The sequence below is a fragment of the Neopsephotus bourkii genome, unplaced genomic scaffold (genome assembly GCF_033783945.1).
Source record: "Neopsephotus bourkii isolate Nb327-2 ecotype Australia unplaced genomic scaffold, CSIRO-AGI_Nbou_v1 NB_547, whole genome shotgun sequence".
Taxonomy (NCBI): Eukaryota; Metazoa; Chordata; class Aves; order Psittaciformes; family Psittacidae; genus Neopsephotus; species Neopsephotus bourkii.
The window spans coordinates 1744826-1770555 of record NW_026901048.1 but is presented as its reverse complement, the minus strand read 5'-3'; the positions used below and the strand labels follow the sequence as shown (position 1 = coordinate 1770555).

The following is a 25730-nucleotide window of genomic DNA, read 5'->3' as shown; positions in this document are numbered from 1 at the left end:
GGCAAAATTTGTGATTCAATCATTTTTCATAGCTATTCAGGGATTGTGCTTAAAATTCCTAGCTTTATCAAACAGGAAGGAGCTACAAATCAGTCCTACAAAGAGGGAAAACAAGACATCACATGAGGAAGCAAGCACATGTGCCGCCTTTTCCTACCAGGAACAAAACTATCCACATAGCATCTAGAATGTGATTTTTGGCTGGATGCTGATAAAAATCCTTCCCCCCATCTTTATTTAGCACACACTAGGATCTGTCACTAGCACAGATACAATTATCAATACTGCTTTTCTATAGGAGAGCCTTTAACAAGACTTAAGGACTTCCATTCTTCAACTCAGTAACAAACTGATATTCAAGCTTAAGAATTACAAATGTCCACAAATCAAACTGCCAGAAAGCTCATACATAGGCTATTTAGACAGATCAGCCACATTCATTTAAGATTTCTGCCTTTACATTTTTTATTTCTACATCTTTTTCAACTAAAATGAAAAATGAATTCTCATTTCATCTTGAACTACCTACCACACACAAGAATCAAAAGGTAATTCTGCTTATGTAAGCACTTGAATGGACGCATCCACAACTTCTTTAAAAGCGGCTTTTGAAAAAGGTCAGGGAAATTTCACGAGTAATTTTCCCATTTCAGAGGGCAATCAGCATGTAACAAACACTGCATAAGAGGTGCAGAAAAATTCATCTTTGTGGTACCTATAGCAATACAGACCTATAACCATACAGGTCTTTCATTTCTTCACAGAACAGGAAACCCCTGAGGCTACCCGAAATCCACATTTAACTGCTGGGTTCTACACAGCTTCATCTGTGAATTTCAATACGTCTTTAATCACTTCATCTGCATATAAACACAGATCAGATCTCCAAAAACCAGTTCAGACTTGCTAGTCATAAAGGAAGTCTGAAATTCCATACCTCAAACTGTTTGCTCCCTGGCATCTCCTTAGGTTAGAATAAAACAGAAAAATACAATATTTATGCTAGACGAAGGTTTATAAATCAATTATGCAAGGTAAAACATACTGACATTGCAGGGCTGAGGACCAAATGAAACCATTCAAGTGTAAAAGAGCCTTTCTGGTTTAGGAGAGGAATGCTCTCTCCAGAAAAAAAAAATAAAATCTTACCATGTTTCATTAACTCTAATCATCGGTTACAGTAAAGATCAAAGTAGTGGCTCTATATAGGTATTACAATAGAAAGGAGAGACCTGCATTAGCACGTTCAGGTGGTTTGTTCATAGACATCCAGGCTCCAAGAAACTATTTATTCATGCTTGTGCAATCATACCACTGTGACATTTTTTCCACTCCTTTGACCTGTTCCAGTGTGGTCTCAGGTTGGCAATCCAGCCCTGGCTGCCAACAAAGCCTGAACTAGTTCTGGGTATACAACTCCTCCTCTCTCTTTCAAGGAGTGCAAGGACGCTGCTTACCAGAGAAATGTGGCAACTGAGGAGACAAAACTGCGTGCCATGCAAAAATCCTGACAGGCAGAAGGAAAGCCCAAGTTAGCTGGAGCACAGACACAAAAAGATAACGACAAAAATAGGAGAAATTTATCTCTGCTGACATGTATTTTTGATAGACTCATTTATAAAAAAACTGTGCCTAGTAAATTAACAAGTCTCAGACTGAGAGAATAAAAGTTCTGGTTTTCAATGTTCTCAGTTTGCACACATTATAAACAAAGCAGATGGCTTTTGGAAATTCAGATTTATCGGATTAACGTTAATCTGGAGCTTTGTAACTGGACACTCTTGCAGGTGTGAATGATCCCCATTCACACCTGCTAGCTGGCAAGACAACAGAAAAGCCAACTCAAATTATCCTGCAATACTCCACATATTGGAGGAAAGCAAGTACTGAAACAGCGTTCTGATTTTAAACGTACGCGGGAAGAACTGAAACATATCAGAAACATTTGCCACTCAGCAAAAGCATCTGAAATGGAGAAATTGATAACTTATTCAGAATTATAAACTAATCTAGGCAATGTCAGGAAAAGTTTGCTGAACACTATAAAGATAGGTAACAACTGTCTAAAAAAAAAAAAAAAACCAGCACAGGTTATTTGCCTCTCCAATATTTTTGGAGAGCAAATTCTAATTAACAAGCTCTTGCTATGTTTCATGGCAAAGTATCTTCAGCATCTTTGAACGCCACTCTTCTGGTTTGTTTTTGTTTTCAAAAGGCTTGAATAAACCGATTTGCATTAATTGGGCAAACAGAATGCCAGTTATAGCCCGGTGGGAATAGAGCAGAACTGAAATGTTACTTTGCCAACCTGAATTGCATGGCAATGACTAAACCATGCCACTCAAAAGAGGAAAGTAAAAAGAAATGCTAAGGGGCCCCGAAAAAAAAAAAAAAGGGCAGGGGGGAGGGCGGGGGGAGAAGCCAGGGACAAAATAGCAAACAAACAGAAAAGCAACATAATCTGGAGAGATAAGGATATGCTTGGCTGGCATGTAGATATAACACAAGAAAACACTGTTCTAGAGGGTGGCTCTTGCAATAGCAGTACACAAGCAAAGTAAAAACCCCTTCCTATTAAAGTTATTGTACCAGAATCAAGAATGAAAAAAACAGCCGTTATCAGGCATGGGGAAGAGTGCTTTGGTCTGCTTGCATTTGCAAGTCATGAGCCTTGCAGGAGTGAAGATGGGGAAATAAACCCGTGAACCTGGAACAGGCTGCCAGACCTAAGGACTAAGGCCACACATCAAACACAGTAGTAATGACAACAGGGTCTAAACACAGCTCTGATATTCACCTAAAAAAGCCACCAAATCTTTTTTAAATAGAACGTGGTATTACACAACGTAGGTCCCCGATTGTGGTGGTGGCAACGGTTCTTCCTCCAAACAGCAATCTAAAGCATGAACTTCCTCCAGTCATGTAAACCAGCCATTTATATACCCAAAAGAGTAACCACTTTTCTGCCTTTAAGAAATTTACATATGAAAGAGCACTGAGTAGAAGACCGTTACCTCTGAAATCTGTCTCCATAGAGCTGCCCTTGTTTCTAACAACCTGGATAAGAAAAAACAACAAAACGATCCTACCAGCAAACGCTTGGCTGATGTAATAAAATCCCCCTCTCTGCTACCATCGAGTCTGAAAAACTGCAACAGAAACAGCAGTGCATCAGCATTAAAATTAGCATTAAAACCTGGGCACAAATGCCTGTTTATTTCTGAAGCAACAGGAAGTAAATGAGGGTGAATGATCATACCGTCTTAAGTTACATATTCCTAGTGTTCCTAAGTGCAGAACAAAATCTTACAGCCTAAGATCATAAAATTAGCAATTCAGACTATAGATGTATGGAAAAGCAATAGGAATGTTTGCATACACATCACCACTGTGGTTTAGACAGTAAGATTTCTTCCAACTACTGAATTATTCGACTGTGGGTTTGCACCCAACAGGAAGCTGCTGAACTTGACCATCCCCTGCACATGCCCAAAGGCCCCTCAATAAACACCATGGGGAAACTGGGCACGGTGGACAATAGCGTTTAACGGACTGCTCTTGAACTGACTTTTCTTAGAAGGGTTCCCCTGCATTAAAACTAGTATGGTCTAAAGACATCCACTGAGCTCTGAGCTCCCCTGGAACCACGTCCTGCACACCATATAGCACAAAATTATAGAATTGCTTAGGTTGGAAAATATATTTCAGATCATAGAGTCCAATCATAAACTTAGCATTGCCAAGTCCACCACTAAACCATGTCCCCAAGTGCCACACCTACACATCTTTTAAATACCTCCAGGGATGGTGACTCCAGCCTGTTCCAATATTTGCAACCCTTTCAGAGAATAATTTTTTCCTAATATCCAGTCTAAACCTCTTGGTGCAACCTGATGCCATTTCCTCTTGTCCTATCATTTGTTACTTCGGAGAAAAGACCAACATATATCTTGCTACAACCTCCTTTCAAATAGCTGTAGACAGCAATAAGGTTTCTCTGAGCCTCATTTTCTCCAGGCTAAAATATCTCAGTTCCCTCAGCTGCTCCCCACAAGACTTCTGCTCTAGACCCTTCGCCAGGGTTCACTTCACTAGACACACTGCCACTGGGAAAATCAGTAAAGATTCCTATGTTTTATGTAATTAAGCAAATATTGTAATGATGGGGGAAAGGCACTGTCTTTCCCCTAACTTTCCCTCTCCTGCTCCTCTTCATCTGCCCCCTCTCTGTTGGGTGGCAGAAGACCCTTTGGGGGTGATAGTCACAAACTGCAGATAAAAGCAACTCAACTCTTTTCATTCTTCAGTCTTCAAACACCCACACTGTACCCTGAGGACTTCAGGCAGAACTAGATTTCACCTTAGGCTCCCAGCCCTGCTTTTGGAAACAGCCCTCCCTAACTGTACATGGAGATGCTTCTGAGGAGCCTTTCATGGAATGAAAAGTAAAGACAAAATAGCTGATTGCGAATCCTTCCTTACAGGAAACAGCTCCAGGTCCCCACTAACATGCAAGAGACTGCTGCTCCCAGATGACTGAGTAGTGTTTGGTCCACTCCTGCTTGGCAATAATGCCAAAATGAAAGTTATTTTTCACAGTGAATGTTTTCTTGAAAGAAATCTATGTAGTAAACTTCAAGATACAATAGGGCAGCTAGAAATCTGCAAAAACTGATCTCTTACTCAAAATAAAAAAATGAAGCCTAGAGCACTCAGAGAGAGGGAAGTTACTATTTTATTATGACGGGTTCTTCTCCAACTTTGTTACATTTCCAAGAACACTGTCTTATGTAAATTGACTATAAGATGGCTTCACAGCAGAACTTCCACACTTGGGAACATGCTTGGATTAGCTCTATTTTGAAAACTATGCACTTGACAAAATAAAATAAATTATTTTCCTCCTTAGGTGGAATGACAAATATAATTACCTGTTATTCACTTATTTCTGTACAGCCAACATCCTAAACACAGAAAATTATGCACAGTAACATTACTTACATTATTCAACATACCACTGTATTTTGACTAAATCTCAGCTTGTAGTTTAGGTCAGTTTCTCTTTACAACAGCAAGTACAACTACTGAAAAGTCTGATGACAAAAAGTACACCTTCAGAGAAGCTAGTCATGTAATTAAATGTTAGTCTAGAAAGAGCAACAGAAATAGAAATGTTAGTCTAGGAAGAAATACAAGTAGCTTGTATTCATTTAGGTCTCATCCTACCTTGAATTCTTGAAGCTCAGTACAAGCATCTTGGCTTTCAAATCCTCTCTTTGTAAGATGTCACTAATAGGAGACAGCAAGTTCCTCTGCCTACAAGCCACTGCCAGCCCATCATTAGTAAACATCCTTCCAGCAGTCAGGCGGACCTCCAGAGCTTCGCACTGCCATCCTCCGTGCCAGTGGTACCAGCACCCGGGATGGTTTGATTGTGGAGCACAGCTGTCCCTCCCAGAGAGCTCCGGGATGCAGGAAGGGGAAGAACTGCAAAGCTGAAGGGAAGGGATTCCTCCCCCTGCCTTACAATGCCCACGCCACAGTAACCGATACAGCTTCTTCACAAAAACAGATCAAATTCACGGGAGCAGCAGAACAGGACAAAAAAAAAGTATGCTCAACTCAAAAGACATCTGGTCTGCACACAGGCACTGCAGTCACTGTGAAAGAGAATGGTGTATCACAGCTTACAAATGTATGTGTAAGATGACATTTTTCCTGCTTTTCTCATCTCACAGAAAAGTAAATCAGTTTAAATTTTGGTTACAAGGGAACTAATTATTCTGGAAAAATAAAAGCAATACAAGAGACACTTCTTACCAGAATTTAGATCAGATGCAATGTGGGTTTTCTTAACTTTTTTTTTTCTTTAACAAATTTTGTTCTTCTAGCTTACAATGATATTTTCATGTACAGCACCATACAGTCTAGAACAGCTGATTCAGACCAACACTGCCAGATGTTTCATTTCATTTTACCAACAACAACTACTACTATTCAGAAGTAGTAGGATTTCCCAAGGACATCTATTATCAGTAACTGTGGTTAGCTGCATGTTACGTCTCACCACTACACTAGCCTACTTCTACAATAATAACCAAAGGTACATAAAATAAATTGGAATTGAAGCTGCAGATCTCTGAAAAAACTTCTCCCAGTGCCACAGAAAGATGCTCAAATGGCTACAGTGGTCACTGCTTTTTAACTAAATATACCCCAGAAAAGAGCCCAAATATCCACATCATAAAAGCACAACTACCAAATCAGAGTTTATTCCCATTCTGCCCTTAGATTCATCTACAGATACAGAAAATACACACACTAAAGAAATATCCTTCCTTGCTGGAGCAAAACCCAACACCAAGAAGAAGAAAAAAAAACACTAAAAAAACAAGCCAATAGCAGTATATCAACTGTGCTGCAATGTCATTTGCAGGTACAGAAATTACTTACTAGTTATTTATTACAAGACTTGGCTTCTGCAATGCATCTGTGAAAGTGCATAGACTCACTTGGAGATCCTGCACAGTGCTTGGCCATTTCTGGATGCAAAGGACCTGGGGACAGAACTGATTCTCCACAACTGAGAAGGCATGACTTTCTACTCTTATCACTTTTCTCTAGTTTTCTGTCCCTTTTAAGCTTTGACAGTAAGCAGTGCACAGAATGAGTATAACTACACTTTTTATTTTTTAACACAAAGAGGGTCAATAAAGTGAAACCCAGCAATGTATTTCCAAAAATACATACAAAAACTAGGTAAATAAAGCTCAATGCTAGGATTTACTTACAACAGTAGTACCACAGAAAAAGGCTTCTTCTCTTATATATCCATATATTCCTTTACATTTTTACCACATTTCCTTCCTTTAATTTGATTTACTTCTCTCTCAGAATTTGCAGGTGTTTCCTCAAGTACACAACAACTTGTTTGATAATAGCTGTTATTTGAACAAAGAAAGGACGATCTAAAAGCTGACTAACTTACACAGAGCTCAGAGGGGTAGCAATATTAAGGTACATGAAGTAAAGGGATTTAATTCAAGCAAGCGCTGTTATGTGTTATACAAAATGCACACGAACAGACAACGCACATTCCCACAACCCATTTGGATAACAACAGCCTTTAGCGCAAGAGTGTATCATACTGAAAAGTGATGGAGCAGTCACAGCGCCAACTCCACTCTTGCTACCACATTCAAGAGACTGCATTGTTCAAAAGAGTGACCAGTTCAACTCTTAAATTGCACAGAGCAACAAAGTTAATTTACTGGCAAATATGCACTTTGGTGTCAGGTACAGGGCCTTTCATAGTAGCTGTACATGCCTTATTAGAGGGAATATTTGTGCAAGGCCTCTATATTACAGGACTAAATAGAAGACGTAGTAAGATGTCAATCTCTACCTTTGGAAAAAGTTTCATCATCCTGAACCATGGAGCAAAGCAGAGTAGTAGCCTCTTGCTAGTACTTCTCTCATGTGGGTATTACAGGGTGACTTTTTTTTTAAGGTCACTTTTTAGCAATACTAAAGCACAGGCAGTGTTTCTAACAAACTCTTGCTGCAATACAGCCAGATGGCAGCTTGCTTCTCCATTTCTGCACTTACAGAAATTGCTGCACATCAGCTTCATCTTCCAGCACTTTGAACTGTTATTCCTGCATCCACAGGAACATGGTCTTGAAATTTCTCCCAGGCAGTTTTTCAAAGCTATAATCAAACAAGAGAAAGGTCCAAAACTAGATTTTACTGTGCCTCCAGTTCATCTGAATTCATGAGACCTAGAGTCTTTCCAAGAGACTGCCTACAGCTTGCCTTACACAGACTATCACTTATCAGTAGTAGTTCTTGCAGTACCCTCTATCTGAGACATAAGACGGTGCACAAAACATTCACAACATTCTTGCTATTCAAATTACACCACAGGTGCACCAGGTCTCTGCTGCTGAGATATATCTATTAGCAACATAATTCGTACATTTGCTACAAAAACATTTGCTAGGATACCAAACAGTGACAGCCATACTCAAATCAGGAAAACAGCAGTAAGGATTACAGACCCAGAGAGGAGCATCTCCACAGAATTAACCGCAACAGAGATATTATTTTCCCTTGCAATGTTTCATATCCATAGGAGACTATGGCATCACCAGTAGACAGGAACACATCAAAAGGAGTTCCAAGCGCTATCCTACCACCAGCAATTAATTATTGACTTAGTGTGAAATATTAGTGCTTACTTCTAAAGGAAGCATCACATTAATCTTTCATGATAACCTGACAACTATGGGAAGTGCATTGTGTATGAAAAAGCACAGCCCGCAAATATCCCTTTCTATCACAGGCAGCTTAAAACAAAGCAGGATGTCAGACTTCTCTAGCATCATCCCAGATGATGATTTTTTCCACATTTCATATCTTACTCTACAAAAGCTCTTAAAAAATATGGCCCCTCCTCCATAGTCATACATTTTCTTTCTGTGGCAAGCTACATAAACATTAGGGCAAATCCTGCATGGAAAAAGGCTTGAGGTGCTATGGGAAAGCAGTGGTAACTCCTCCAGCAGCCTAGCAAAAAAAGATACAAAAGTTATGTTTCCCTCATGTATGTCTTCAACAAGCCAAACAATAATCCACATCATGAACACCTCAAGCACTGCTTCCCCTCACCCATCCCTCCTTCCTGAACCGTGAACAGCCACTTAGACAGCAGCATATGTGCACACAGAAATGCAAAAAGAGAAGAGAGGCCGCAGGAGCAGCCTGCTTTCAGAGTCCAGGCAAGCTGCATTAGCTGCATTACAGAGATGAAACAGAGGGAGGCACTCCTGGTGCTAGGTGCCTAACTATCTGTTACGCCACCAGTGGAAAGGCAGGGAGGTGGCACTTGCTAGATAACTGCAAAAGCAGCTGCCTATTCCACAGAGCCTAACCTTCTGCTCCCCTCCAGCACAAGACATATATCCTGGGGCTTTCCAAGAGTGTCGCTTACCTTGCAAATGTTTATCTCAGCGGTGACCCAAGATCTCAAATCCAGATAAATCATTTTTTAAGGTAACAACCACCTCCTTTCAAGTACTAGGTTTCAGTGCTGTAATTTTACTGAAGGATAGAAAAGTACCACAAACAAAAGAGAGTGTTGGAAGAGGCCATCCAACTCAATAATCTCAACATACTTAGGATATATACACTCAATTACTGCGGTATAACAAACATTAGGTGAGTCAGCTTGAATGAACACACACACAGACACTTAACTTATCCCAATTACAAAGTTAAACACCTTAATATAAACCCCTTGTGGTGCACATGCTGTCTACTCCCAAACTGACATCACCTACACATTTTGTAGGTAGACTCTACTCCACCATCTAAACCACTGATGCTGTTATTGACAAATCCAGGTACAGCAAGCTAGTAAAGAAGCTTACTTCAAATGCCTTTCCAAGCAATCCTGAATCTCTGTTAACTGCTCCACCAAACCATTTTTAATAAATTTCACTCCTGCAGCAAGTGATTTAAGTAAGATCCCATTATATATATATATATATATATATCACTACATGTAGTACATTCAAGAGAACATCCTTTAAAACTTTATATGTTTCAAGTTGTATCACTTCTATCCCTTCCCTCCCTTATGCAATAATCCAATTCATCTGTCAAGGAAACAAACTAATCAGCTTGACATAATTTTTTCCCTGGAAAATTCATGTTGGTTGGCTGTCTTCCCTTATCTCATTATCTCCTGTGTGTTTATAAACTGGATCACTACTTTCACTGTTATCCATGTAGCTGGAGGTAAGTCATGCCAGAGATAGAGAAAAACTTATCATGGCCCATGGGACACAGCCCAACCAAATCAAACATAGCAAGCTCATGTCTGAAAGGTATATAACCACAGCAACACTAAAGCCAAGTTAATAAGCTTTGCCAGTTCTTGCATGTCCTTGGAACTGGAAGAACAGGATGCACAGAGTGCCAAGGAAGTATTTCCTACGGAAATATCTGAACAGCAGGTCATGATACTAATAAAACAGTCTTCACAGATTCACAAAACAGTCTGCATTCAACAGTATGCTTGAAACTAACCACTTGTACACTAAGTCAAGAGGGAGACTAACAAAAGAGGAGATTACCCTTTCATCTTTTTTTTTATTCTCCATAAAGTAGAATATATATATATATAAAAAAAAAGAAAAAAAAAAAACACACTAGACACAATAGGTTGAAGGGATCAAGGTGCTATTTGAGGAGGAGGAGGGAGCGAAAGAATATTTCTGCCAGAGCCTCTTGTGGACAATTTTTTTCTTTTTTTTCCCCCATTAATGAATAAAACATTGAAACACTGGAGACTAAAGAAGCAGCACAGAGCTACAATGAAAGCACTGATGTTGGAATGCAGATTTCATATGGAAGGATACGCTTTGGGGAGACTTTGTCTTTCTGTGTGCTTTTGTTAAATTAAAAGTGATACCTTCCCTTTAAGATTTTACAACTCTCACTTTTATATCAGATAAGATGGTGAGAACATATTAATAACTAAAGCTCTCCATAAGAAATGGCATCACTTACATGAAGAGTTGTTAAGCTCTACACACTTCAGAGAGCAATGCCCACTAGCATTGCCTTGTACTAATGGGTCTTTTTCCCCTGGATCACCTCTTCACTTTCTGTGTCTGTAATGTCCTGAGCACTTTTTCCACTGCATTTCTTTTTCCCGTTTTTTGCTCAAAAAAAGTCTGTATGTTAGAAGGTATCATAGCAAAGCTTGGACATTACTCTTTCATAGCCACACCACACGTATCTATGCTTTTAAAGTAATCTACCACAGATTAAATATTCTTTACAGTAAGCAGACAGGTTTTAGATTAATTCAACTGCTCCTACGGAAATTCTCTTCTTTCCTAAGAGCACTTCAACATTCCTACCTTTTCCTCTCCCCCAACCCCTTCACATCAAATTTTACTTGCTACATTCATTTTTCATCAGTGAAACAAAGCACTACTGAATTTGATAATTATAAAAGTTTTTTTACTTCATTAGTTGAGAACTCTATTGGGGGTGATAAATCCATTTAATCCCCTTTAGGATTTTTTACTAAAAATGTGAAAGTAAACTAGATTGAATATTCTACTTGCAAGAAGCTTCCTCTTGCAGGCCATAATATTTGTAGCAGGACTATACAGTTATGGCGGAAAAACACAGCAAGCAGTGTACTCAGACTGTACATAATCCAAAGAAACTAGGAGATAAAACCAAAATAAAGTCACTCAAGGCAAAAGTAGAGATAACATCACCTTTGTGCAAATGGACTTCTAACCCACCTGTCATTCTACTGAAGAGCAGGGGTATTCTACTCTCAAAGTAAAAATGAGAGACTTGAAAAAGTTGAAAAATAATCATGTATTATGATCTCATGTATTATGATCAGTCTCACCTTTTTCTTTTTTTAAGTTATCAATTAAAACCTCCAAGTTTAATGCAGCTTGACTGTGTGCATGAATCACAACACACAGCTTTCTCTGACCACTCAGGTATGTGTTTGTACAGCATCTACACAGACAAACAAGACCCTAGATTTTGTTTGGGTAGAGCCATTTGAAACTGAATGTGTTCTGGCAGTGTCTGAATTAACTCTCTTTCTATGACAAGCAAATGAACTGTTTCACACTGAATTTATTGAAGAGTGTGCCAATTATATTTCAAAAGGCAATTTCTACAAAAGCTCTTAAGCGTTCATATCACCAACCTCTACAGCATTCCTGGGATCAGGGCAAACAGCTTCAAGAGAACAGGGCCCATTCCTTTCCGAGGTTTCTCTTCAACACCAAAGTTGTTCTTTCACTAAGTAAAGGAAAAGGGAAAAATATTAGAATACAAATGTGACAATAAAATGAGAACTTTGCCATTTTGAAATACAAGAGAGTCACTTGTAGGAAAACTGGACTTTCACAAACATAAGAAATCTTTTAAATAGCTCCTGGAAAAGGAGCTGTAGCAAACTGGAAATTGACATTAGAAATAGAAGTTATCTTTCCAATTAAATCATACTTACTGAGAGCACAGGAACTGCTAAAAGAGTTATTATAAAGTGCAAACCCAGTAATTAATGCACTGACAGCTTGTGATCAGCAAGAGCACCCTTCCAAGAAACTAGGTGATTTCTCATCATCACAGCAGAGGAATAAGAACCAAGCTGCCTTGACCGTAATGCATCTTAGCAACTGTGAAGCTTCTGAACACACCCAGCTTTCCCCTGGCCTCTCCCCTAGGGTTTTTTTGCTTTTTTCTTCAGAGTTATAAAATGCTGATCTTAGAATTTGCAACTGGACACACACAAGCCAACAAGGGGCACTGAGTCTAAGCTCCCTTCAGCACAACTCCATGAATCAATCACAAGATGCTCCAGCTAACCCAAGGGAGATGGCAGGTAACAGGACCAGCACTGTTGAACCTGGCAAACAACTAGGTACCTTGGTGACATGATGTACCTTGATTAATTAGCCATGAGATAGCACAATGTTATTTTACTTCTGATTCCCAGTCAGCACAAGTAGTCCAGGTGTTCCTACATTACAGTGTGCTACACAGTACTGGCATGCCTAAAGCAACTGGGAAAACTTTACAATACAATTCACATTGCTTGCTGGTTTATTATTTTGTACATCAAAGGAGTCAAGAAGATGGAGGGGGGAGGGAACAACAGAGGTCAATAAAAGGAGCACAATTTCAGGTTCTTTGTGAGAGAGATGGCATTAATGCCACAAACTTGCTCAGAGAGATGTTGCAGTGCTTAGTAACAATATACCAATTTGGCATAAGGTTGTATGTACTACAAAGTAACTTGCTGGCAAGTGCAGGAGTTCAGTGTTAACAGCTAAAGCTGAAGTTTGCTTCTAACTCCATTCATCATTACCATAAAACCCTCTGCTACTCCTAGGACAGGGAAGGTAAGTCAATTAACTACACCATTTGGGACTCCAGGGAGTTTTTAAGCTGTGTTCATTTTGCTGTTAAGACTAAGGGTCCTTGCCTGTTGAGTGAAGCCTGCTTTTAGAAGAAATACTTCTACTTTAATCTAGGAAATTGATAAAAGCATCTGAGCAACAAAGTAGGAAAACATACCAATGCCTCCCACTATGCAGGATGATGAGCTAGTGAGTTTAATTTCCAGAGGGATCCATCCATTCAGGCACTTCATGCTTTCACTCCACTAGCATTCTCAACAGCACCTTTGCTGCTACAACTCACCTACCTCTCCTACCCACAGGCATGCACTTACAATTACTTTCTCAGGAGATCAGCTGCAGCAACCCACCTGCAGTGGCTGCCATAACTAAAATATACTAGACAAACTCAGAACAGCAGATATTCTAGAATGCCGCCTCATGTGCATCACTGCATCCATGCCCATGACGTATGCAGTAAGTATCTTAGATACCTCCTTGCCACTGCAAAGTCCAGGTTCACACTAGGCCTGTGCAACATATTGCAGGCCCATGCTGCCATGGAGAATCATCAAGCCCAGAGAATCACCCTACAGCATCCTCGCCTTATTCAACATGACATGCCTGTGAAAAGCCTTTATCCTCTGCTTCTAGCCATCTCATCTCCCCTCACTTTCACCTTATTGTCATGCAATTGTTCATGGGGAAAAATAAATACTGAAAACAAAACCCTTTCTCTTCATGCTTGAGGAAAAGATTTAAGTTTTGCAAACAATCAAGACTCAAATTTAGCTTTTCTAGGAGATTTCTTAGGGCATTCACCCTCTCGCCACATAAATTAGGTTCCTGACCCTCCACAGGGACAGTGTACCTCCTGGTGGCACACAGGCACCTGAAGGACTCTCCATGGCTGCGCTGCCTACATCCCTACTCATCTCTGTCCACTGAAAGGATGCAGAAGTTCACCCTCAGATTGCACCTTTCCAGATACGTAGCAAGAAGACATGCAGCACCTTGCTCTTTTGCCAATGCCTTTCCTATTTGCAGATCCCACACTATCCAGAGGCTGCTGAAACCAATAACGGAAAAGAGGCACAGCAAAAAAACAGACTACCCATTTCATATTAGGTGCCTTTTCATGACTATTTCAAAAGCACATCAAGTATCAATGACCTCATGAAAAAGTAAATGACAAGTAACAAATACAAAGAGTTGCCATGTTTCCACTTGCTGTGCAGAACAAATACCTTCCCAATTTCTCACCCATCTGCACTGATGTACAGAGGCAGTATGTGATTTAGCAGATGCCAGCATAACTGAGAAGCCACACTTCTGGCTCCGAGCTCTGAGTCACTTCGTTTCATGACCCATCACTGAACTCCGGCTGCAGCCACATCTATTATTTTCCAGAAATCAAGTGTCATGCAGAAAACAAGTTTCAGTCAGCAAAACCACCTCCACCCATGGCTTACCTAAAGCTCCCAGCTGCGCTGAAGGGCTTACTTTGTTTCAAAGAGTTAGAACATATAATTTGCAACTATTTTTTCAAAACATAGTATCAGGGTGGCCAGCTTGAGCATGACCAGTAAAACCATCAGTGACAGTTCACAGTAGTTACTATCAAGTTTAAAAGACATTTTCTTTTCCAGTCAAGTCCCAGGCTACAGGCATTTCTTGAAGAGTTGCTTGTAATAATTCCGTAAGATTAAAAATTATTTTCCCATCAGATGAATAAAAGCTTTTTCTTTTTAACTGCTAAATATACTGGGTCAGAATCTGTTTTATAATAAAAGCTTTTTTTTTTTCATTACAACCATATTTTTGTAAAGATAAACTTGGACTACTGCTTATCCAGTCTTCTTCAGAACTGATAAGTTTAAATCAATTTCTAATAGTATGCATTATTAGATTAATTATCTAGTAATACATACGATTTGAAAAATTTATCTTAGCTGTCATTACCACTTTGTCCTTGTCATTTAAATAATTTGCTTGCTGTGACATAAAACATTAGCATTTCTGCATCCCAACAGGCATTCCAGAAGGAGTTTTAGCTAGGTCTCTATTTTGACTGAGTATTCTAGGCACTGTTTCTAGAGCTTAACTAATCAAATGGAATTTGACTGCTACCCTCACCAGACATATACAAAAAGTGCTGAATAACAAATCTCAGCAATCATAAACCACTTGGTTCCTGTAAAGAAGCAAATCGATAAAGTAACACCATAAAATCCACATTTTTATACATCTCATTTCAGAAAAAGAAATACTAATGCTACATAGACTGCCAGCTGTGCTCCCCTCGTTTAAGATATTATGAAAATATTCCTGTGCATAAACTAAGCTTATTAAGTTTACACATACAATACTTGTGCCATCAATAAAAAAATGAAAGCCCTAAAATTGCATCAGGTTTCTTCTGTGCTTCACAAAACAGGTATTCAACAGAAACCTGTTCAGACCTAATCAGCCATTTTCCTCCCTGTATCTATGCTTTGCAAAATTACAAAACTCGAATGTTATATCAGAAAAAAATTAAGGAAGACACTACATACAAACAAAACGCACATCAGTGGGAGCTGAACAAGGCATTTGTGTTAAAGCTCAAAACACTTGTTGCTAGGAATTACAGTAATTGAGTGTTAGTCCTTTGGCCTGAAAGAAATAAAATCCTGCTTCTAGCTTAAAGAAATCAAAGGGATCATAAACATTGGCATAAAAATCATAAATATTGGCATAAAAATCACAAACATTGCACCTGGGTCAGAGCAATCCCAGACACAGCTACAGCTTGGGCAGAGAAGAGATTCAGAGAGCCCTGCGGAGAAGGACTTGGGGGTGCTGGTCAATGAGAAAATGAGCATGAGCCAGCAGTGTGCGCCTGCAGCCCAGAAAGCCAACCGTATCCTGGGCTGCATCAAAAGGAGCGTGACCAGCAGGTCGAAGGAGGTGATCTTGCCCCTCTACTCTGCTCTCATGAGACCTCACTTGGAGTATTGTGTGCAATTCTGGTGTCCTCAACATATAAAGGACATGGATCTGTTGGAACAAGTCCAGAGAAGGGCCATGAGGATGATCAGGGGACTGGAGCACCTCCTGTATGAAGACAGGCTGAGAAAGTTGGGGCTGTCCAGCCTGGAGAAGAGAAGGCTGCGTGGAGATCTCACAGCAGCCTTCCAGTATCTGAAGGGGGCCTGTAGGGATGCTGGGGAGGGACTCTTCATTAGGGACTGTAGTGACAGGACAAGGGGTAACAGGTTCAAACTTAAACAGGGGAAGTTTAGACTGGATATAAGGAAGAAGTTTTTTACTGTGAGGGTGGTAAGGCACTGGAATACGTTGCCCAGGGAGGTTGTGAATGCTCTGTCCCTGGCAGTGTTCAAGGCCAGGTTGGACAGAGCCTTGGGTGACATGGTTTAGGTTGAGGTGTCCCTGCCCATGGCAGGGGGGCTGGAACTTGATGATCTTAAGGTCCTTTCCAACCCTAACGATTCTATGATATGTGACCAAGCCCAATTTCTACCTCTTCTAGTAAAGATGTGTGCTTAGCACACATTCTATAGATCACTGGTGCACTACGAAGGACAGATGTGGCAAGAGGTCAGTAACACATACCAGCAGGAGCTGGTATCTTAATTCAAGCTGTCTTCAATTATGAAAAATAGGTTGGGTAGCAATGTATTTCTGCTGTACATAGAATTTGAAAGAAGGAACGCAAATGGGGATAATACCTTGACTAAGTACATGCAGATATTTTAATATCAGGATCAGGTGGAAAGAGATTCTCTCTGATAAAGAAGACAACCTGAAAAGCCCATAGAAAGGTCAGCCTCATTTGTGGGGGAAAAAAAAAAAAAAAACACCCCAAAAAACCCAAACCAACCAAACCAAACAAAAGCCCCAAACCAAACAGGTTTGATTTCCTCCTAAACCCTCTTTCTTTACCGTTTCTTGTTCACTACTTCTGCTAAACCAAGTTCTAGCATTATAAACCTGAATGCAGGGACAAGAAAAGCTACTACATCTGTTTTCTTCAGCAAAGTCCACAACTCCAGCAACCTGCGTACTTTTTTCTCCTCCCGAGTAATATTGGATTCCTTTGTGTTTTGTGTTTAAATCCAACCTTAGGTATACATGTCATACTTCCAAGTGAAGACTCCATTAACCTCCTCATGTTCAAGAAAGATGACAAAGGAAATAATAAGACACGCACTTCACCTCCTCATAGATCAATCCTAGGGGTTCACAGTAGAAAACACCAAAAATAACACACACAAGTCTAACAACACTTGTCATCACAGACTGCTTAAAAAATTTTCACCATTACTCCATCCATCTTCAACCTCAAACAGAACATGACCATCCGTAAGTCTGTTCTTGCCATCTCCAAGAGAAAGTGTAACACAGCTTGAAAAGCAACATTAGAAAGATGGTACCAGCGGGGAGCAGCGAGGAAACACCACCTCAACTTAAACACAACATTCTGGAGGTGGACGGTATACAGTGATCTTAATTACAAATGTCTCTGCTTTATTACTATTTAAGAAATCGTAAGTTCTGCACTGATGATGTCCTGTTTCCAGGCTACGGAAATTCAGGTAAAATGAGAGGATTACTTTAACCAGATGAAACCCCTACTTCTCACACAACAGACACGCTGTTTGAGTAGGAAATCCCAATTATGACCAGGCTAAATCACTGTGAATTCTTTAGCTTATACTCCAAATAAGGGGGGTGGGGGGAGAAGGGAAGGAGAGAGAGAGAATGGAGAAGGGAAGAGGAAGCTATCCCACTGTGTGAGACAATGTGTCAAGTCCTACATCACTCTCAAGATGTAGATACATTTTGAGATTTCACACTCAACACCAAAGGGGAGGACCTTCACATAAGGGGTCCTAATGACAGATATTTATAGCTACCTTCTTAGAGACAACTCTTTTAAACATTGCTGTTTTCCACTTAAGTCATCGGGGAGCTGAAAGCAACCAAACTACAGAACCCTGGACAGATGATTTCTCAGGCACCAGCACTCCTATGCCCTTCAGACAATAGTCCCCTCTTATCTGAAACATTCTAGTCTTTGATGTGTTCCATTTCAGACAGATTCTTCTCAACACTGCATGTATATCACCCCAATGCTTTGCTAAGTGCCAGCTAGGCAAACAAAAGAACAATAAAAAGGAGACATCACCCTAGAGAAACTGTTCAAGCTGCAGCTGCATTCACACATTGTTCAGAAGCATCCTGTACTCAGAGAGGCAGAACACCAAAAAAGAACTTCAATAATTAGACATTGGATAGAACTTAAAAGTGAGGAAAGTTTAACACCAACAACACCTTGAGATGTTGTTTTTGTCTTCTAAATGTTGTTTCCTTGTCTTCTAAAGCAAGACAATGAAAGTCAAGGAAATAAATCCAGTTTCATTTACTTCAGGCAAGCTCTGTTGGAAAGCCCAAGTCTTCCTTCAGTGTTACCACAGTCATTTGTAAGAGTCAGGAAGACTTAACACAACCCCTGATCTCTATATCACTGGGAAAAAGAAGTGCTCCATAAACTGTGCATTTATGTGAAGTAAAGGCCAAAATCAGACTGAAAAAGGAACAAGAAAATTGTCATATATGCTTGATGTTACTTCGCTCTTTAATTACTTCCTAATTAAATTTGCATGCTTTGATAATATCTACTGTTATAAGTTGATGCTCCAAATGGAAATAAATGCTAATTCCCCCTCCAAATGAACCATCATAACCATGCACATTTAAATAGATTAGTAAAATTTATTTCAAGTTGTCTTCAGAATATTCAGGATGCATTAATCCACAATCATACATAAACAGTCTTCTGCTCTTAACAGCAAAGAAGAGCGCTTCTTGTAGAAATAAATCACAATCTGTCAGCATTAAACTCAAGATGCTTCCTACATAGATGTGCTGACTTGCAGATCACCTATGACATAAAATTTCATTAATTAAATTGCTTGATAAGAAGCATTATCTTTTTACATAGAGGTTTTCAAATTAAGCAATTGGGTCTTAATGGTACAGCACTATGATTCCTGTCACAGAAATACTGGATGTTGTACACATGTTAAGTACAGAATTATATAGGATGGAAGGTATCTATGAAGGTTGCATGACCTAACCTTTGCTCAGCACAGGGTCAGCTTCATCAGGTTGCTCAGAGGTAGGTGAATTCTGAGCATGTGCAAAGGTATAAACCATACTTCTTTGAGATACCAGCTCCAGTGTTTGACTGCCTTCATGGTGTAAATTTTCATACTAGCTGTAATTTACCTTGTTGCTGCTTGCGTCCAGTGCTTCTTATTTTATCCCTGTGCACCTCCAAAATGATAAGCATAGTCAAGCTTTCCACAGTGGTCATCTCTTCTAAACCAAAGATTAGTGACCACATACATACTTTGTAAGTTGATCAAATACCAAAAGACAGGGCCCTTACTCAGATCAGTCTAAACCACATTCAAACAGTGAGTCTGTCTTATTTATACAAGCTATTATTCTATTTATGGAAGAATAAAATAAACCTTCATGAACACACACAACTTCATTAAGTTGGAAACAAAAACTAGAATTCTCTGGTTATTTTGGGAAGCTAATGCCTTGCTAGTCCTTTAGCTCACCACAGGAATTAATAAGACTCTCTGGATACAGAGACAAACCCTGATTATCTAAATCACTGGTATCTAAAATTCTGAAATCCAAAGGTCAGCTGCATCCCTGGAGAACAGATGCTCTGGCACTCCTAAGAACAGATCTGCTACCTTGATGTTATTTGGAGGCTTGCAACACAATTTTAAGTACAATGTCCAATTGCCTCTGTGGAGGGGAGACAGTTATTAGTTTCTTTTATTAAGTGTGTAAATTGTTCCAAATAATACAACAAAAAGTAAAGATTTTTCCCTCTTAATTAGTATCTACATGCTAGCTTGCTCAATATAGCTACACTCACTTATGTTCTATTGCATAATGTGATCAATATATCACTATGCTATCCCTGCCATTAATTCCAAGCTCATATTCATTTTTATCTACTTTAATTAAGCACAAAGTTACAGTTTCCTAACATGGGCTGAAGGCTGACCTATATTAAAAGGTGCCACAGGCTATTGGCAAACCAAAGATGAAGCCAGCCCTTTCACAGCACTGCATGACGGGAGGATGAGAAACAACAGCCATACATTGATAAAAGAGAAGTTCAAACTGCATATAAAGAGAAGCTTTTTTGCCCCTGTTGAGGACAGAGAGCATTGGAACAGGGCCCAAAGAGGCTGTGCTGTCTCCAGCCATAGAGGTTTCCAAGACATGACAGCATCAAGTCCAGTGCAACTTGGTCCCATCTCACAGCTGGTCTGGCTGTGAACAAGAGTTTGGACTATAGGCCTGCTGAGGTGTCTTCCCACCAGGGAGATCTGGAGAGATTCTTTTCCCCACTCTCACATATATAGTGAGTCTTAATATCAGCATTCCATTCTAACATTTAAAGTACAAAGTCAGTTGACTTACTGCTCTGCTTTCCCAAATTTCTGAACTGTATGGATGCTTTTAATTCTGTTCAACAACCTTCAGCTTCCTGCCTGTTCCACTGCTTTACAAAAGGGAAGGTAACCTTTCCACCAGTGGACATAATTTTCTCTCTGGGTGTCTGCTTAGGGGCCAGAGTAACAGTTACTAAGTCTGCAGTGAATAAAAAACAGAAGGAAAAGAACAGAAAGCAGACATACTATAGGATATACTGGGCAAAGGACAGGCCTTCCCAAGCATACAGACCTCCCGACTAGCAGAATCTTTTGTATTTGACTCGCATCCAGCCCTAGAAGATCCAAGCAGGTTCCTCAAGAGCTATTACAGCTGCCAAGTTCTACAGTACATTGAGTCCTGTGACAAGTTTTTCTCCAGAACCCCAGTGTGGGGGCAACATTTTGACCTGCACTAAGAACCATCCCTTAACAAGGGCACGGAGACATTTTAGTGGTCCTACCTGGAGTCATTTCCAGGGTACGGCCCTGGTGAGCTGCCTTTTGACAACAGCACAGCTTTTTGCATGGTGTTGTACTTCAGCTAACATTTTCATAAGGGCAAGAGCCAACCTTGCATCAAGTTGCATCTGTGAATCTGTGGTTTTGTCCATCTGCAACATCAGGAGATTACCCCACAGATAATGAAGAGGAAGCTATGCTTTCTGGCCAGCAGGTCTAGTCTACACATACCTTCTCAACAGTCCCCTCCAGCCAAAAGCCTAGAACAAGGCTTCACAACATGCAGAGCATGTGCGACTGAAAGGAAAATTCGGGCAGCAGGCAAAGAGGAAGTAGCCCTCCAAGTAACTGGTGAGCTAGGCTGTACACATTTCCCACCAGTCTCCCTGCCCTGGGCTAAGCACACTGGTTTTAGGCAGCGTGCTGTGCAGCCAGCATGCAGGTATTCGCAGGAATCAAGAGAAACAGACTTGCAGGAGGTTTCATTTCTTGGCATTCAGCAAGCCATTTCCATTCTACAAGAACTCTTTGCTGTTCAGTGGTGTGGGACTCAAACCCCTGAAACACATGTATGCCAATAAATTGTTTCCCTACTGCTAAATTAAATGTTACTGTTCTCAGAAGGTCTCTAGGACACATCTTTTTTTTTTGCTAGGGAATTTAGCCAGCTGAGACAGAATTAAGTCAATAAGCAGCCCAACCACCAGAAGTACAGATCAGTATATAATTAAATGTTCATGAATATCCTAAAGATACTGCTGAACACCGAATTGAACAAATCAAGAGTTGCAATACACAGAAATCATAACAATAAAAGTTTATTTTTTTATTCTATCACATGCTACATCAGGAATCTTCAGCTCCTGCAATCTGTTTCCAAAGCACATACACAGCTGTAAAACGTTTCTGTAGCTGTTGTGGTGCTAGCCATTCCACCACAATTTGCAACCTTTACCTGTCAGAAGAGTGCTGCAGAATTCAGATTCTCATCTCGGAGAAGTCTTTTTACTTAGCTCCTCAAACTCCCACCTGTAGCACTGTTCATCCTCTGTGAATTTGCAAGGCTAGCATATACTCATACAGCTCTGTCCAAGTAATTTCTAACTTAAGTAACATGGCATGTCAGAAGAGGAACATAAAGACAACAATTTCCATGAATATCTGATTTACTGCACAGTTTACCAGCTTCTGTTGGTAAATGAGATGATGCGTCATACCAGTACATTCAGCTACACTGAACTACTACCACCATCCTGATAGAATAGGCCTTCTGAATATTGTTCAAGATTATTTACCATGTTCCTGGGATAGCTTGTTGTGCAGACTGCCTGCAACATCCTCGCAGCTTTGGGTTCTGCCTTCTTGGCATCTGCTGCAGACCTCATTCTGAATCAAATTTTGCCTGTCTTGATCAGCTTAATTCAAGTGTTAGGAATAAAGTTTTTAAAATCCCAACAAACACCAACAGACTGAAACAACAGTGAATATTCCAGTAACTGTTTCAACCTGCAATGTGAAATAAAGTGTGTCCAGAGTAAAAAGTCATCTTTTTATTTAGTGGCCCTCAAGTTCAACAGAAGAGCTCACGCAGACATTTGGGGGGCAGGAGGGAGGAGGAATGTCAGTTTTCCTACTGCAGCTCATCACTGGCCCTTAATATACTAAGCTAATTGATTTTTCCTTTTGCTTGGACCAAAGGGAAACTAAGTTACTACAGATAAAGTCCTAAAAAGAAATAAAAGAAGCGACTAAATGCAGTCACTCAAAGTCAGCTGCTAAAATTATGACCATGTACTTCTTCTTTACCAGAAAGTAATACTCAGCAATGGAAAGATGCTAGGCTAACTTTCCTGAAAGGACTGTGCAACTGCGAGAGCTCAACAGAACACTCAGCTTATGGGCTTTAATTTGTTCAGGCAGCATTAGTAAATTTTTGTTGTGTGCATATCTAAAATATTTCCACAGTGGATCTTGTGCTGTTACATGCACGTGAAAAATTCAAACCAGCTTTCCTCAGTATGCCCCCAGACAGTCTCTCCTTTCCTCAGTTCATTCATCATCTTTTCTTTTTCTTTCCTCTTTGCTGTTAAATCTGAGACAGAGATCACAGGCCAACAAAGATATATCATAATACATGCTCCTGATCATTGTTACCTTGAAGCAGATTCATAACACTAAATAATATCCATTCTTATCTCCCAATTAATGTTATAACTTGTTCCAGCAGTCCTAAGAAGTTGAAAGTGAAGAACGAAAATAACAGATTTAGTTTTTAATGCTCTTCTTCTGTCCAAGCATGTATTCTACACAAAAAGAACTTGTCCTGCCAAGATTTCAGACATGAAGTCTTTACCCAGAAACATGGGTGAAGTATAGGCTTCCCTTTGAAGTGCAAGGTTTGCAAAAGACTCAGTAGTAAGCACGTTTCAGATTCAGACCATTTGAAACGGTCTGGGTTTCAAATAGTCAAAGTTTGAACACACACAGGAAAAGATATATTAAAGACATGGAATGACTTAAAGAAATGTCATTTGCCAACATGAAATTGTAATGTCTCTTCAGTCATCCAGTCCCCTCACTATTTGAATCTGTATGGTCAACCATGAAAAAATATCTTGAGAAAAGTATTAACTAGTTTTCCACAGTTATCCAGTTCTCCCTGTTACCATGGGCACAGAATCGTATCTTCATTAGTAAATATTTCTCACAGATTTGTAGTTACTGAGTTTGTTTCTGTCTGGACTTTTGTTTTTGTTTGTTTTTTGTTGTTTTTTTCCGGGGGGGAGACAGTTGCTTGGTTTGGTTTTGGATTTTTGCTGATGGAGGGAAAAGGGGCAACGTTTAGGAAGAGGAATATAGCAGCTATTTGATGATACAGCTTGATCCTTCCTTCTCCTTAACACATTCTTACTCAACTTGCTCCAAATATAATTTGAAGAATCTCTTCTTTCTCTTCCTGTGAGCCACCAACAGTGTCGTTCTTTTGCAATTTCTGCCTATACTATCCATCTGGAGTATTTACCAAATGAAAAAATCCTAATACTCTCATAGTAAATGCAATCTAAGTTGCAGTTATATATATATATTACATATAAATTTTATATATATAAAAATATATATATGTTGCATTCATATATATGTATATATATTATAATCTGTCACAATTATATTTCCTATTGCAAAGTTAAAAGTACTAAAAAATTATGCACTAGAAATATCACAGTAAATGAGAAAAGGCTTGCTAAAAGTATTTGAGCATAAGCAAAACATACAAAAGTGATGCCTATGATGAAAATAAAAACTAAAACCCCCCAGCATAAAATTTCATTACCATTCTACTGCATAAGAAATGAGTAAACATATAGTAAACTGAAAGCTAGAAACCAGTAAGGTATAACAGTTGTCAGTTAACACTATTTAAACTGATTATTTCTGTTCAGATTTATTTTCAGGTCGAAAAAATAGTGTCCTTACAGTTAGCTTGAAAAATATCATTACATACACCAGATGACTGTAGATTCCCACTAATTCTGTAAAGAAATGTGACATTTGGCTTACTGCCCACATCATTAAAATAATCACAATAAACCAAAGTTCATATGGTGTTATTTTGAAGGAACTGGGCTTTCCACAACACCATCAGATATTTTAGGTTCACTACCATGAAATGAGAAGCACTGCTGAATACTACAAGGTACCAAAATAACCATGTTTAGGAACCTGAGATTTATTTAAACAGAGCTCAAGAAAGGTATCACAGAACTGGGAAACACCATACAAGACTAGTCATTAAGCTTATTGATGTCACCACCTCCCTAGGTTGTAGGGACTTCACTTGTTTGAGTTTTTTAAAGCTTAACCAAGATACTGGAATGTGTGCTTTCCAACTTCCAAACACCATAGATACTAATTTGCAACCTAGGTCTGTTAGATCTCAAGTTAGAATTATTTTCTTTAAAGAGACCAAATTCAACAATAATATTTTGCCTTCTTCACAATGAAACATCATTACCTCAGTTCTCTTCCTGATCAAGATTTGAAGTGTAAACAGCACATAAACTGTGTGACCAAGTACCACTCATTAAAATTCTTTTCAAGTCTCTCCTCACCAGCTAATGCAAGTGAGATTTACTGTTGTAAGAGTAAGGTGCAATGAACAGATTAGTTTTAAGTCTTTTCTAAGAGAATTAACATTTCACAGACATGTCCTTAGTTACATAGAAAATCAAGACAGCACTTAATAGGGGAGACATTACAGACTGATCAAGAAATTCAAGAATATTAGTGCCCTTGATCTGTTGTCATTTCCAGTGTGTTTTCCTAACACCATTGTAAATTGGTACCAACCCTTATCTACAAATTGATAGAAGCACATTAACATTTTCCACTGCCTTCAACAGAAAACAAACTCTCCAATAACCCAACTCAACAGTGCACTAAGGCTTAAAAAGAAAAGGGGAGATTTAGGCAACTGCAATTTGGAAGAGAAACCATATTATTTTCTCTGAAGCAGCAAAGAAACATCCTCCTGCTACACTGTTTAATTTCTTAAGATTTCTAACTCAACTGCCAAGTATTTTGGAAACAAGGAGTAAGAAAAAAAAAAACAAAAACCTTTTTAAGTTACTAATTCATGCAGGACTTTATTAAATAGAATACACCCAGAACATTATATCCAGAACGTCACATGCTAAATTATGCATATAATCACTGAAACCGCTAAAAGTGGCTAAATCCTTCTTAAGCATCGTATCATTTAACACTAGATGAATCAGTCGCAAGAACC

At 39.4% G+C, this 25730-nt stretch overlaps 1 protein-coding gene across 7 annotated transcripts in view; it reads right to left on the bottom strand.

Annotated features, from left to right (window-relative positions):
* WDFY3 (WD repeat and FYVE domain containing 3) overlaps nt 1-25730 on the bottom strand; it is a 173662-nt gene that overhangs the window by 126258 nt on the left and 21674 nt on the right. For 4 of the 7 annotated variants that reach the window (XM_061350987.1, XM_061350989.1, XM_061350988.1 and 1 more), the window contains exon 1: nt 5227-5248. The exons of 1 other annotated variant lie outside the window; for it this stretch is intronic. The gene's annotated coding sequence lies outside the window, so the exon portion shown is untranslated. Of the gene's footprint in view, nt 1-5226; nt 5249-11752; nt 11848-25730 lie in introns of those variants that run through there. 2 more of the 7 variants (XM_061350991.1, XM_061350992.1) reach the window with 1 other exon arrangement.